Source organism: Mustela nivalis (assembly GCF_964662115.1).
Source record: "Mustela nivalis genome assembly, chromosome: 18".
Lineage (NCBI taxonomy): Eukaryota > Metazoa > Chordata > Mammalia > Carnivora > Mustelidae > Mustela > Mustela nivalis.
Window position 1 is genome coordinate 44678411 of NC_139037.1, and position 14282 is coordinate 44692692.

Consider the following 14282-nt stretch of genomic DNA (forward strand, 5'->3'; position numbering starts at 1 on the left):
GTCCTTATCTTCAGCTCTAGAGGAAGTTGGAAGTTCATTTATTACCCCCCCAACACACACACACATTCCAAAACCTCTGCTATTAACCTTAAAAGGCTTATAACTTGCATTCTTCCCTTTGCCTTTGAGATATAAATGTTGAAATTGAACTTCAGGGAAGTGATTCCTATCAGAAGGAAAATAAAAGGGTGAAGCTCATTTGGAACCTTAGCTAATAAGAAATCTTAAGATTGTGGAAGCCATAAAGTCTTCATTTGTGTTTTTATGTTTGTGTCTCCTAGTATGTATGTGTGTGTTGTGGGTGTGTGATTTTCTACCTCCGGGTGGTATTGTCAAAATTAATTTGTAAAAGACCCCTGTTTAGGGGCATCTGGGTGGCTCAGTGGGTTAAGCATCTGCCTTTGGCTCAGGTCAGGATCCCAGGGTTCTGGGATCGAGCCCCGCATCGGGCTCTCTGCTCAGCAGGGAGCCTGCTTCCTCTTCTCTGCCTGCCTCTCTGCCTACTTGTGATCTGTCAAATAAATAAATAAAATCTTTATTAAAAAAAAAAACCCTATTTAATTGGCTGGAAGACAAATCAAACACTCACATGACTTCAGTATTCATAAAAAATTCTCTGAAATGTGATAGAAACTTAAGCCAACTAGTCTTCGGGCCCATGTGATCTCGGCTCATCTTTATCAAAGAAAATCTAGTTCAAGTTTGGCTTCCTTAAAAATAGACATTTTAATCATCTTCAGAGTTACCAGCATTTGATAGGACATCTGATGTCTCCTAAAGCTTTTGTTTTTATGTTTTAAGTAATCTCTACACCCCACGTGGGGTTTGAACTCAGGACCCCGAGATCAAGAGTTGCACGCTCCTCTGACTAAGCCGGCCAAGAGCCCCTCATAAGTCTTTGTGGGGGGTCTACACATAGCCTCCAATATGGTCTCTCCTGTTTGGATGAGTTGCCCCAAATGTGGGTTGACCCAATCAGGTTGGGATGGGGGGCCAGCAGTGGTGCAGGAGGCAGAACAAAGAGGGGGAAGCAGGCTCCCCACTGAGCAGGGATTGTCCTATGGAGGTCAATCCCATGACCTTGAGATCATGACCTGAGCCCAAGGCAGAGGCTTAACCCACTGAGCCACACAGGTGCCCCTAGAAGTTTATTGAATAACAGGCAAGGGAGAAGCCGTCCAGACAGCAGAGGAGAGGCCGTCTGCCAGGAGGTAGTGGGTGGGGGCCGTATTTTATTTTATTTTTTTACATTTTATTTTATTTGAGAGAGAGAGCACAAGGTGGGTGCAGAGAAAGAGGGAGAAACAGACTCCCTACTGAGCAAGGGGTGGGAGCCATATTTAAAGCATCTTCCTGGACGTCTGGGGATGCCTGGAATTCTCCCTTCTTTGGTAACTGGGCCTGGTTATATGTAAGTAACCTGTGAATGAGTTAGGGCCTATGGATATTTTGAGGTGGGTAGCCTGTTGGGGCTTTCTAGATTCAGTCAGGGGGTCGCTGTGGGCCCTTGTGCCTGGGTCAACTTTCCATTGCTCATGCCTGCTGTCTCAAGGCGACCTCTACAATAATTGTTAAGAACAAGTAAATTAAATAGATGTAAATAGAGTAAAAAGGTTTTAGGTGAACTTTTTTATTTTTTTAAAGATTTTATTTATTTATTTGACAGAGATCACAAGTAGGCAGAGAGGCAGGCAGAGAGAAAGGGGGGAATGCAGGCTCCCCGCCGAGCAGAGAGCCCGATGCAGGGCTTGATCCCAGGACTCTGGGATCATGACCTGAGCTAAAGGCAGAGGCTTTAATCCACTGAGCCACCCAGGTGCCCCTGAACTTTTTCTTTAATGTTTTATTTATTTATTTGACAAAGAGAGCAGGAGAACACAAGCAGGGGAAGAAGTACAGGGAGAGGGAGAAGCAGGGTGTTTGTTGAGGGGGTAGTCCAAGGTGGGATTCAATCCTGGGACTCCAGGATCATGACCTGAGCGGAAGGCAGACACTTAACTGACTGAGACACCCAGGTGCTCCAGAACTGTGGTTCTTTTCTTTTCTTCTTCTTCTTTTTTTTTTAAATTAACACATAATGAATTATTTGTTTCAGGGGCACAGGTCTGTGATTCATCAGTCTTACACAATTCACAGTGCTCACTATAGCACATACCCTCCTCAATGTCCATCACCCGGCCACCCTATCCCTCCCCCACACCCCAGCAACTCTCAGTTTGTTTCCTGAGATTAAGAGTCTCTTGTGGCTTGTCTGCCTCTCTGGTTTCGTCTTGTTTCATTAACCCTCCCCTCCCCTATGATCCTCTGCTTTGTTTCTCAAATTCCTCATATCAGTGAGATCAGATGATAATTGTCTTTCTTTTATTGACTTATTTCGCTTAGCATAATACCTTCCCGTTCCATCCATGTGATTGCAAATGGCAAGATTTTGGTTTTTTGATGGCTGCATAGTATTCCATTGTAAATATGTGCCACATGTTCTTTATCCATTCATCTGATGATGAACATCTGGGTTCTTTCCATAGATTGGCTATCGTGGACATTGCTGCTATAAACATCAGGGTACACATGTCCCTTCAGATCACTACATTTGTATCTTTGGGGTAAATACCCAGTAGTGCGATTGCTAGGTTATAGGGTAGCTCTACTTTCAGATTTTTTGAGGAACCTCCATATTGTTCTCCAGAGTGGCTGCACCAGCTTGCATTCCCACCAACAGTGTAGGAAGGTTCCCCTTTCTCCTCGTCCTTGCCAATGCCTGTCCTTTCCTGACTTGTTAGACATTCTAACTGGTGTGAGGTGGTGGCTTTTATTTTATTTTATTTTTTATTTATTTTTATTTTTTATTTTTATTTTATTTTATTTTATTTTTTAAGAGTCCCATGCTCTACTGACTAAGCCAGCCAAGCACCCTGGGAATTGTGGTTAAGAATTATTTCTGGAGTGGCTACCTCTCCCCAGGGGGTGTTTGGGAGACTGGAGGAAGGTTTTTTGTTACAAGGATTAGGGGAGCCACCAGCACGTCCTTTCCCAGACAGGGGACCAGGGTACCCGGGTACCAGGATACCCTTCTCACAGCGCCCCAGACAAACAGTCCAACACTACATCCCATGAGACCTTGGTGGAGGTAAAGAACCTGTTTATAATTACCCAACTCCCGTACTGAGCTCCATTGACTCATAAACAGAGTTATACATTTTCCAGGAATGCAAATACTGGTGAACAACAAGGGAAGTTTGTTCATTGTTCCCCATTGGGTTCTTTGTATTGCAAATACAGTATACTGTGTCTGTCTTGTTTGTGGCATTCCAGGGAACATTCAGGAAGATTCTGCTCCTAGCACACACCCCCAACCCCATCGTTATGTCTTGCAGCTCAATCAGGCCTGAGTCTTTCATTATTGTATTACAAATTACTTTCCTCTTATTCTTTCTTTATGTTACAATAAGGGCATTATCTTGATTTGAAAAAAATGCATTTGTATGTGGGTAGGTTATATTACCCATACATTTTATTTCAGGGTAGTAAAAGGAGCATTTAAAAATATTTATTGTAACATTAGTCTATGGTGATACAAATAAGAATAATAGTTACCCCCAGGGAGTGGGTGGTGAGAGGTTTGACTGCAATGGGGCACAAAGGAACTTTCTGGAGCGATGGGAATGTTATTTACCTTGATTGGGGTGGTATATAATTGCCAAAAATCATCAAACTGCACACTTAAAATAGCTTGTTGCCTTGTAATTGTAATGTAAATTATGTCTCACTCAAGTTGAATAAAACACAAATTTAAAAATATTTCTGTGCAGAAAACTTTGAAAATATCTATTTATTACAGCAAAGGAGGCACTGGATCTGCTAAGATCTTGAAGTTGATTAAGTAGATTTGACGGGAATCCAAAAACAGAAACAATAGCAAAGAGACCACTTCAGCTAGTGCTGTTTTGTGAATCTCGCACAAGTTATGCAAAACTTCCAACTAAATAACAAATACGCAGATGTGTGGGCAGGCTGGGTTGTGATGTGGATACATTTCTGATTCTGAACTGTAGTCAGAAAACTTCGAAAACCACACTCTGGGGATCCCTGTGCAGCTCAGTGAAAAGCAGAATGGTTCTAAGTGTATAGGTTGTTTATCCTCATGATCACAGGGCTGGCTGGAAGCTGCTGTTTGCTGCCACTTCCCAGCCTCCCAAGAGGGTCATATACTGCATAAAATTAGCCCGGGAAAAGATCAAAGTTCAAAACTTGAAATATAGTTTTCTACTGAATGTGCATTGCTTTTGCACTTTTGTAAAGTCAAAAAATCATAAGTTAAACCATTGCTAAGTTGGGACTGCACTGCCAACAGGAAGACATGGGAGATATGCCTTCAGAATTCTGAAGGAAACCATTTTCTATAACCAGCTAAACTATCAATTCAGCCAGAGGGGAAGTTGAAGACATTTTCTGAACCAAAAGCTTTAAAAAATTTACCCCCTGAGAAAACTTCCTCCCGAAGTTAGAGGAGGTGCTCCACCAAAATGAAAACATCACTAAGGAAGAAGACGAATTGGGATCCAAGTATCAAGAGTAGAGGTCGACCAGTTCACGTAGGACCATGTGACTCAAGGGACACTCATGTTGAGGGCTGTCATCCCCGGCATGCCAATTGCCACTGTACTGTTTGTTTCATTTTGATTTTTAACTTGAGGCGAGAACAGCTGGGTAGACATGAACCACATTCTTGTCTGTATTTGACATGTCTTGGCCCAGACCAAGACATAGCTCTCCCTCCACCACTGGCTCCCAGATTCACTGAGGAGATTCATTTCTCTCCCAGTAAATGGGCTGCTTGGTTCCCACTCATGAAAGCTGTGGAAGGCTTGGGGGTTTTCTCAAAAGTGGAAAACTCAGAGCTGACCACATTCTGGCCTGCAGGATGCAGCCCACATTCTGGCCCTGACAGTTAAAACTCATTTATGGTTAGCCATGTGCTTTCTAGCATTTGCTCAGGCCCTCCTCCACTGAATTCTCTAGACGAGGCTTGTGTAGAATCTCAAGGAAGCTGCCACCAGATTGTGACCTGGATATGGTTCAGCTCATCCTCTTCCAAGAACCTCCACTTACGAGGGGCTAGTCTACACTTCGTTTCCATAGGTAGAGGGCTCTTTATCTTTACCCTTTTTTCTCCTACAAAACATGTTCTTGCTTCCATTTGTCCCATAGCTTGGGAGAGAGCTCCACAGTGGTTACAGAGCTGCCCAGTGTCTGCCGGGATAGGCTCAGGCATGAGCACCAGCACCAGGAGATGCCAGGCATGTCCCTCAGAGGCCACTGGGCTCCCAAGTTTCCTAGTCATGTTTCCATTCTCTTATGATTTTTAAAAGACTCAACCATAATAGTGGATAAATAGAAATTATTATATACTAGGAACACAGTTACCATGAGAAAGGTGTTTGTGCGGTGAAGAGGAAAGTCCAGGGCATTTGATGGCTCAGTCTGTTAAGCCTCTGCCTTCAGCTCAGGTGATGATTCCAGGGTCTTGGGATCAAGCCCTGCATCTGGCTCCCTGCTCAGTGGGGGGCCTGCTTCTCCCTCTCACCCACTTGTGCTCTTGTTCTCTCTCTCTTTCTGTCAAGTAAATAAATAAATGAATGAGAAAAGTGAACACAGAGGCCATGGTAATGTTTACAGGTGACTTGGGGGCTAAGGCACTGATAATGATCTGGTTCCTTACCAGGTGATGAGTCTGCAGGCTTCTAAACTATTATTCTTTAAGCTGTAAATAAGGGGTTTTTTGTTATTATTATTTTTTAAAAGGTCTATTTAAAAGGTCTATTATTATTCATTTGAGAGAGACACAGAGAGAGGCAGAGGGAGAGGGAGAAGCACTCTCCCCACTGAGCCAGCCAGGAACCCGACATGGGGCTCAATGTGGGGCTGGATCCCAGGACCTGGATATCATGACCTGAGCCGAAGACAGATGTCCAACCAACTGAGCGACCCAGATGCCCCCATAAGGGTTTTTTTATACACTGTGCTATGTTGTCTGAAATGTAATACAATATCTGGGTGGGCAGCATCTCACACAATGCTGGGTAGGATAGGAATCTACTACCACTAATGACATTCCCAGCTGGAGTGAACACACACGTCACAGGCATTCAGTTCTGTGCTCTCAGGGAAAATCTTCCCTTCCAAAACAAAACCAAATCCTTAAAGGCTATTCTTCTCAATAAACATGTGTTTCAATGTTCTGTTAGGTCGTTCTCATAGCCCAAACACCTTTCTCGCAGTAGCTGTGCTCCAGTATATAATAATATCTAATTTTTAAAAGATTTTATTTATTTGTCAGAGAGAGAGAGGGAGCACAGGCAGGCCTAGTGGCAGGCAGAGGCAGAGGGAAAAGCAGACTCCCTGCAGAGCAAGAAGCCCGATGTGGGACTCTATCCCAGGACACTGGGACCATGACCCAAGCTGAAGGCAGCTGCTCAACTGATTGAGCCACCTAGGCATCCCAATAATAACAATTTTTAAGATATCATGGATCCCAAATGCAAGTTAAACATGTTCAGCGGTGTTCTCAGATTTCAACCTCAACTCAAGCTTTTTCTAAATTGCTCCTTAAGCGTCTGCCTTTGGCTCGGGTCATGATCCTGGGATCCTAGGATCAAGCCCCGCCTATGTGGTGGCTTACTCAGAGGCAGGAACTTTATGCTTGGCTTTCCTTATCTGTGAAATGGGTATAAGAAAATCCCTACCTCACAGTCTTCTTAGGTGATTTAAAGCACGTAGAATGACACCCTAGCACCCACTGAGTACTCTGGAAATGTTCTTTTTTTTTTTTTAAGGACATGTAAAGAGTTTTTTTTTTTTAATTTTTATTTTTTTAAAGATTTTTAAAATTTATTTATTTGACAGACATAGATCACAAGTAGGCAGAGAGAGAGAGGAGGAGGAAGCAGGCTCCCCGCTGAGCAGAGAGCCCGATGTGGGGCTCGATCCCAGGACCCTGGGATCATGACCTGAGCGGAAGGCAGAGGCTTTAACCCACTGAGCCACCCAGGCACCCCAAGGACATGTAAAGAGTTTTTAAAAGGTAATTTTCAATAACATCTGTTTTTAACTCTTATGTGTTGACTTTAAAGTCAATCTCCCCCCACCCCTCCAACATGACTCTGATGGAAAATGTAGCCAAACAATAGTACAGTAAATAGTTGGGCAGAGATGGATGAGAGCTCACATTTGCTGAGGGTTTACTCTGTCCCAGACCTCAGTTCTGGATCTTATGGAATTCCCATCACTGCTACCCCGTGATTGGACAGTGCTGGGAGATGCCGCTGGATTTGAGGCCTGAAATCCAGTGTGGGATGGCTGATATCTCTGGACAGAGGGATGAATGGAGATGGGGGAGCCTGGTGGTGAAGGCCCCAGAGGCAGGGGGCCCTGGAAATTAATCTCAGCTCTTCTTCTTACTAGTGGGGTGATCTCAGGGAAGGGAGTTCACTTCTCTGAGCCTCAGTTTCCCATTCTGGAGCAGGAGGCTCTGAGGAAGGGCATGGAATCTACACAGTGACACTCATGGTGGCTGACACACAGTGAGCACCCAACTGGCTCAGGCCATGATTAGAAGGATGAAACCTCAGGTGGGCGGGAGACTGCGTGTTCAGGGGGGCTGCCCTGGGCCCATCACAGGAAGCTTCCATATCCAAGAGGATGAGTCACACTTCCTTCCTACCATAATTTTAGGCAGAGTGGCATCTCCCGGGAGGTGAGCTGTGCCCTGGTCACACCCCTCACCTCCGGTGGCTCACAGGTCCCCTGACACATGACCTCATAGGCAGAATGAAGGAATGAGCGCAAAGGTTGGGATGCAAGGAAATTGTCTCTGCTTGTCTCTTCCTCCCAATCTCAAAGTCTTGGATCTAGCACTTTTGGGTCTCTTGAAGCAGTGGGGCCTTATGGGATGGGCAACAGCCATGGTTACTCCTGGTGAGAAAGGTGGTATGGATGTAAAGAGTGAGCCCATGCTCCCAATTGTGAAGATTCATTCATGTGTGCAATCACTTAACACATCTTTATTGTACACCTACCATGTGCCAGACGGACCAAAAAATACTGGCCTTCTTGAACCTGACAGTCTAGTGGGAAAGTTAAACAATAGAGACAACATGGGTATTCTAGTCTGTTTGAGGGTGGTGAGTGCAATGTGAAAATATTGGGCAGGGTGAACTCAGGGCAGAGTTGGCAACCCGCTGCCTTTCGATCATATCTGGACCGTCATTTTGTTTTGTTTTGTTTTGTTTTTGTACAGTTCCCAAGCTAGGAGCGCTTTTTATTTCTTTTAATGGTTGGGAAAAGGAAATCAACAGAAGATTTTGTGGCTCATAAAATTTGCATGGAATTCACATGTCATTGTCCATAAATAAAGTTTTACTGGAACATGGCCACACTCGTTGGGTTACATATTGTCTATAGCTGTTTTTGTGTTATAACCACAGAGCTGAGTAACTCTGCCAGAGACCATATGGTCGGGAAAGTCTAAACTATTTAATATCTTGTTCTTTGAAGAAAAAGTTCTCTGGCTTAGGAGATTGGGAATGGTATGTAAAGGTGGGTTTCAATTTCATATTAGAAAGTTAAGGAGAGCCTCACTGCAAAGGGACATTTGGGTAAAGCTGAAAGAAAGAAGGAGGGAGCTATGCCAGTGGCGGAGAAGAATACTCTCATTTAGATAGCTGCCTAAGAAACACACCCGTTTCCACCACCTGGATTCTACCATTAACCTCTTACTCTTCTTGCTTTCATCACATATCTATGGATTCCTCTGTCCAGCCATTAATCCGTCTTATTTTCCTACAGTGAATTTCAAAATCCTGAAATATTTCTAACAAGGTCTTTGAGGACTCAATGGACACCAAACACTGTTTTCATTACTTCCACTCACTCACTTGGTTCTCACATCAATCCTCTAAAACATGTCAGATATACAGTAGAGTATGTTATCTCCATTTCACAGATGAGGAATTTGAGATACAGAGAGGCAAAAGACTTATCGTTACTAAAAGCTGGCGTGGGGTTTGAACATGGACCATCTGGTTTCAAAGCCCTGGCTTTTACTCCTTGCTGCTATCTTGCTTCTCCTTAGTCTGGGTGAAATATGTTATCCATTGGAATATCATGCAGCCAGTATAAAAGAATATTTAGAAGAGTCCCATAAAAATAATATAGGACTATGATATGATCATGATTCAACCCAGATCCAGTCTCTAAGAAAAAAATGCTCCAAGGAGGGGCACCCACTGTCACCAGTGGTAGCTTAGGGGTAAATGGACACTGAATGATTAAATAAAATCGTTTGTTACTCAATGCAGCTACTATGAATTGAGCTCTTTCTTTATGCCCCACCCGGTATTACAGGCTTTACGTGCTGTATCTTTGCAAGCACTTGCAAGGTAGGCACGGCTCTGCCCGTGGCAGACATTAGGGATTGAGACTCTGAAGGTCAAGACTTCAGGATTCAAATCCAGGTTTGTCAGTTCTCTGAACTGGTAAACCTTTCTGGGTCTCTGATTTCTTACTTTTCAGTGATAAGATGATTTACTTCCATAATGGAAAATTACTCTTCTAAAAAGGAGTCTCCTTAAGAGAGTGGACTGATTTGGGGCACCTGGGTGGCTCAGTGGGTTAAAACCTCTGCCTTCAGCTCAGGTCATGATCTCAGGGTCCTGGGATCGAGCCCCAAGTCAGGCTCTCTGCTCAGCAAGGAACCTGCTTCCCTTCCTCTCCCTCTGCCTGCCTCTCTGCCTGCCTGTGATCTCTGTCTGTCAAATAAATAAATAAAATCTTAAAAAAAAAAAAGGAAAGTAGACTGATTTATCTTGGGTTTTATCAGCCATGTGTATTATTTTAACAAAAGTAAAAACCCTACCTCACACCACACACTGCAAAGTCAGTTCCAGATAGACCATCAACCTGAATGTAATGCAAAATGATAACGTTTTTGGAAAACAACATAAGAGAAGAGCAACACATTTTGAAGCTATGGAAATGTTTCTTAAACAAGACATAAAAATAACTATTCCTAAGGAAAAGATCAAGGAATTGGACTGCACTAAAGTTAAGACCTTCTGTTTATTTAAAAAAATGCCATTAAGAGAATGAAAAGGCAAGCTATACAATAGGAAATGTTCATAGAACAAACAACTAAAAAATGGCTTTTGTCCAGCACATATAAAGAACAAATCCATTTAAAAAATGGACAGCGAGGTACCAGGGTGGTTTAGGTGATTAATTGACCAGCTCTTGATTTCGGCTCAGAGTTGTGAGAGTCAGCCTGTGTTGGGCTCCACACTCAGGAGGGAGTCTGCTTGCAATTCTCTCTCTCCCTCTCCCTCTGCTTCTTGCCCTGCTCACAAGCACATGAGCACTTTCTCTCACTCCAAAAGAAAAAAAAAAAAAAAAAGACCATTTTTTTTAAATGGAGGGGTACTTGGGTGGCTCAGTTGCCTAAGCATCTGCTTACAGTTTAGGTCATGATCCCAGAGTCCCTGGATCGAGTTCCACATCGGGCTCCTTGCTCAGTGAGGCGTCTGCTTCTCCTTCTCCCCCTGCATGTGCTCTCCCTCTCTCTGTCAAATAAATGAATAAATAAATTTTTTAAAAATTAAAATTACAATTAAAAATGGACAACCCAATAGAAAGTTGGGCAAGATGGGGTGCCCAGGTGGCTCAGTCAACTGAGCATCAGACTCTCAATCTTGGCTCAGGTCATGATCTCAGGGTTGTGAAATCCAGCTCTGTACTCAGCAGGGAGTCTGCTTGAGATTCTCTCTCTCCCTCTCCCTCTGCTTCCCCCTGCCACCACTGGTGCATATGTGGGCATACTCACACTCTCTCAAGAAAGAAAAAAAGAAAGGTCATTTAAAACAAACAGACAACCCAATATAAAATTGGGCAAGATGGGGGGTGCCTGGCTGCCTCAGTAGGTTGAGACTGGACTCTCGATTTCAGCTCAGGTCATGATCTCAGAGTTGTGAGATCGAGGCCATGTAGGGCTCTGAGCTCAGTGGGGAGTCTGCTTGAGATTCTCTCTCTCCCTCTGCCCCTCATCCTGTTCATACACACGCATCTCCATGCTCTCTTTCTCTAAAATAAATCTTAAAAAAAAAAAAGAAAGAAAATTGGGCGAGACACTTGAACAAGCGCATCACAAAAGAGGACAGTCAAAAGGCCAATATGTAATTGAGAAGATGTTCAATGGAAATGCAAATTAAAATGTGAGTTAGAACTACAATGAGCTACCACTACACATCCACCCAGAATGGCTCAAAACAAAATGCCTGACAATGCCAAGTGTTTATTAGGATGGGAGCAGTGGGAATGCTCCAACACGAGTGGAGGGAGAAGATGATATTACAACCACTTTGGAAAATTCTTTGGTTGTATGTACTGAAGGTAAACATATATGCCTTAGGATCCAGCCATTCTAATCCTGGGTTCTCACCCAATAGAAATGTGTAGTAAGTTCACCCTTGAACCACTCAGGGGTTAACGGCACTGAGCCCCACCCCCTATGCAGTCAAAAATCTGAGTATAACTTTTGACTCTCCCAGAAGGTAACTAAGAATAGCGTACCCTTGACTGAAAGCCCTACAATAGCATAGAGCCGACTCACACACATTTTGTAGGTAATATGCACTATATTCTATATATTCTATATTCTTACCAAGTAAGTGAGAGAAAAGAAGATGTTATTAAGAAAATTATAAGGAAGAGAAAACATGGTTATTGTACAGTAAAAAGTCTATGTGTAAGTGGACCCGTGTAGTTCAAAGCCATGTTGCTCAAGGGTCAATTATATAAGTCCACTCTATGTTGTGAACATACTAGAACAAAATGTGCACTAATTATAGTGTGTGTGTATATATATATATATATATATATATATATATATATATATATATAGCAATGCTATTTGCAAGAGTTAAACATGGAAACAACTTCATTTCCATCCACTGTTGGTATATAATCATATAAATGTACTGTGGTGTCTTCACACCACGGACGACGACTCCGCAACGAGAAGGTGCAGACGGCACTCACCCACCCAGCCCAGACGAATTTCACAATCAACCCAAGAGGTCATATGGCATTATATTCTTCACATCCCGTGGGAAAAGGGCACAACGAAACAGTCTACAAGAAGACATCCTTAGGCAGCAAAACCTATGTCCAGTGTCCTAAATCAGGTGGGTACCTCCTCAGGGAGGGAGAAGGTAGAATCTGGGCAGAGGTGGGAAGAAGCTTATGGAAAGCTGGTGGGATTTGTTTCCTTGCCTGGATGGCAGTTACCCATGTTTCCTTTGTCATAATTTGTTAAGTAGACTATTTACATTTCAGGGACTTTCTGTAAGTACATTCTATTTCAAAATAAAGAAGGTTCAAATAATTTTTAAATGATTTGGAAAAGCGAGTTTGTCACAGCCTTATCTTACACTGAGCAGCCCAGGTGCCTAAGGTGTAATAATAATTGGAAGGCGTGCAGGCGACACTTGCTTTGTGCGAGGCACTGTTCCCAGCTGTTGATATCTGTCACCTTTTTTAATCTTCACAGCAACACTAGAAGCCTGTTACTATGATTATTGGCATGCAACAAAAGGGGAAACTGAGCTACGGTAACCTGCCAAAGTTAGTCAATTCTCAAGCTAGAGGTAATCCAGATTAGATGTTCTGTTCTCCAGCACTAGGAGCAGAAGAAATAAGAGAACTGGAAGTATATTTCTTAAAACACAGAGCTGTCTGAAAAGAGGAAGAGGAAATGGTTCTAAGTTTGTCCTGAGAGTAGGGGAGCGCTGAGATTTGAGCGGGAGGGGGTGGGAGGGGCCACAAGGGACCTGGGAGCCTTCATCCCCTGCATCACAGACCAACAGGCATAATTGTAGTGGGGCTTTTAATCGGAGCTGGTAGGTGGAATTCAGGGGCTACATGAACTTGGGTGGGAAAACCAATGACCTCTTTGCTTTTACTGCCCTGTAACTCCGTAGTCCTCAAAATGTGGTCTGAGAATCCTTAAGACCTTTTCCAGAGACTTGATGAGGTCAAAACTCTTTCCACAATAATGCTAAAATGTGTTTGTCCTTTTCACTCTCCAAGGCTGCCTGACGGGTCAAGACATCATTGATATGATAGCTAATGGAATGCATGCATGTGTATTCTTGTGTTTTAAAAAATTTCTCATTTTAATTTTCTTACATGACAAATATCAGTAGATATAACCCATATATACAAAACCTCTTTGGAGTCCTCCATAATTTTCAAGAGGGTATGATTTAAGAACAACTGCTATGATTTAAATTTACCGTGTCCTTCTGTCCTATTTGCAGACTTCCAGCTCTGCCATGAGAAGGATTCAGGGGCACCTGGGTGGCTCAGTCGGTTAAGTGTCTGACTATTCATTTCAGCTCAGGTCGTGATCTCGGGGTCATGAGAGGGAACTCTGTGCTGGGCATGGAGCCTGCTTAAGATTCTTGTTCCTTCTCCTTCTGCCCCTCCCCCCACACTCCCTCTCTCTCTGAAATGAAAGCAAGCAAGCAAGTAAGCAAGCGGTCAAAAAGATGCTTTCACATCCCACTGCAGTCATTTAGGCCTCTCACACATCTGTGTACTCACTGAAACTTGCGAGTTATGATAATTTTTGGAACCTGCGTAGATCTCGAAGCTTAATGCATTAAGAAAGAAGCACATGGGGTGCCTGGGTGTCTCAGTGGGTTAAGCCTCTGCCTTCAGCTCAGGTCATGATCTCAGGGTCCTGGGATGGAACCCCACATTAGGCTCTCTGCTCAGCAGGCTCTCTCTGCCTGCCTCTCTGCCTACTTGTGATCTCTGACTGCCAAATAAATAAATAAAATCTTAAAAAAGAAGAAGAAGAAGAAGCGCGTATCTTACTTTAACACACATTTGTTTAAAAAATATTTTTAGGGGCACCTAGCTGGCTCAGTCAGAAAAGGATGTAACGCTTGATCTCAGGGTTATGAGTTTGAGCCCCACCTGGGGCATTAAGAGTACTTAAATAAATACTTAAAAAAAAAGATTTTCATAAAAAATATTTCTATAATTCAGTAGTATTGGATTCCGAGTCAGTGTCCAAAATCTGTGTACCCAACAGGCGGAACTGCTATACTTTGTGGGTTCTGTTTGTTTGAGAGACAGTGAGAGAGAGAGAGAGAGAAAAAAAAAAAAAAAAACAAGCAGGGGGAGCAGCAGAGGGAGTGGGAGAAGCAGACTCCCGCCAGGGAGCC

General features: G+C 43.3%; 1 protein-coding gene across 1 annotated transcript in view; it reads right to left on the reverse strand.

Moving 5' to 3' along the window:
• FBXO17 (F-box protein 17) overlaps positions 1 to 14282 on the reverse strand; it is a 99971-nt gene that overhangs the window by 84526 nt on the left and 1163 nt on the right. The window lies entirely within an intron of this gene.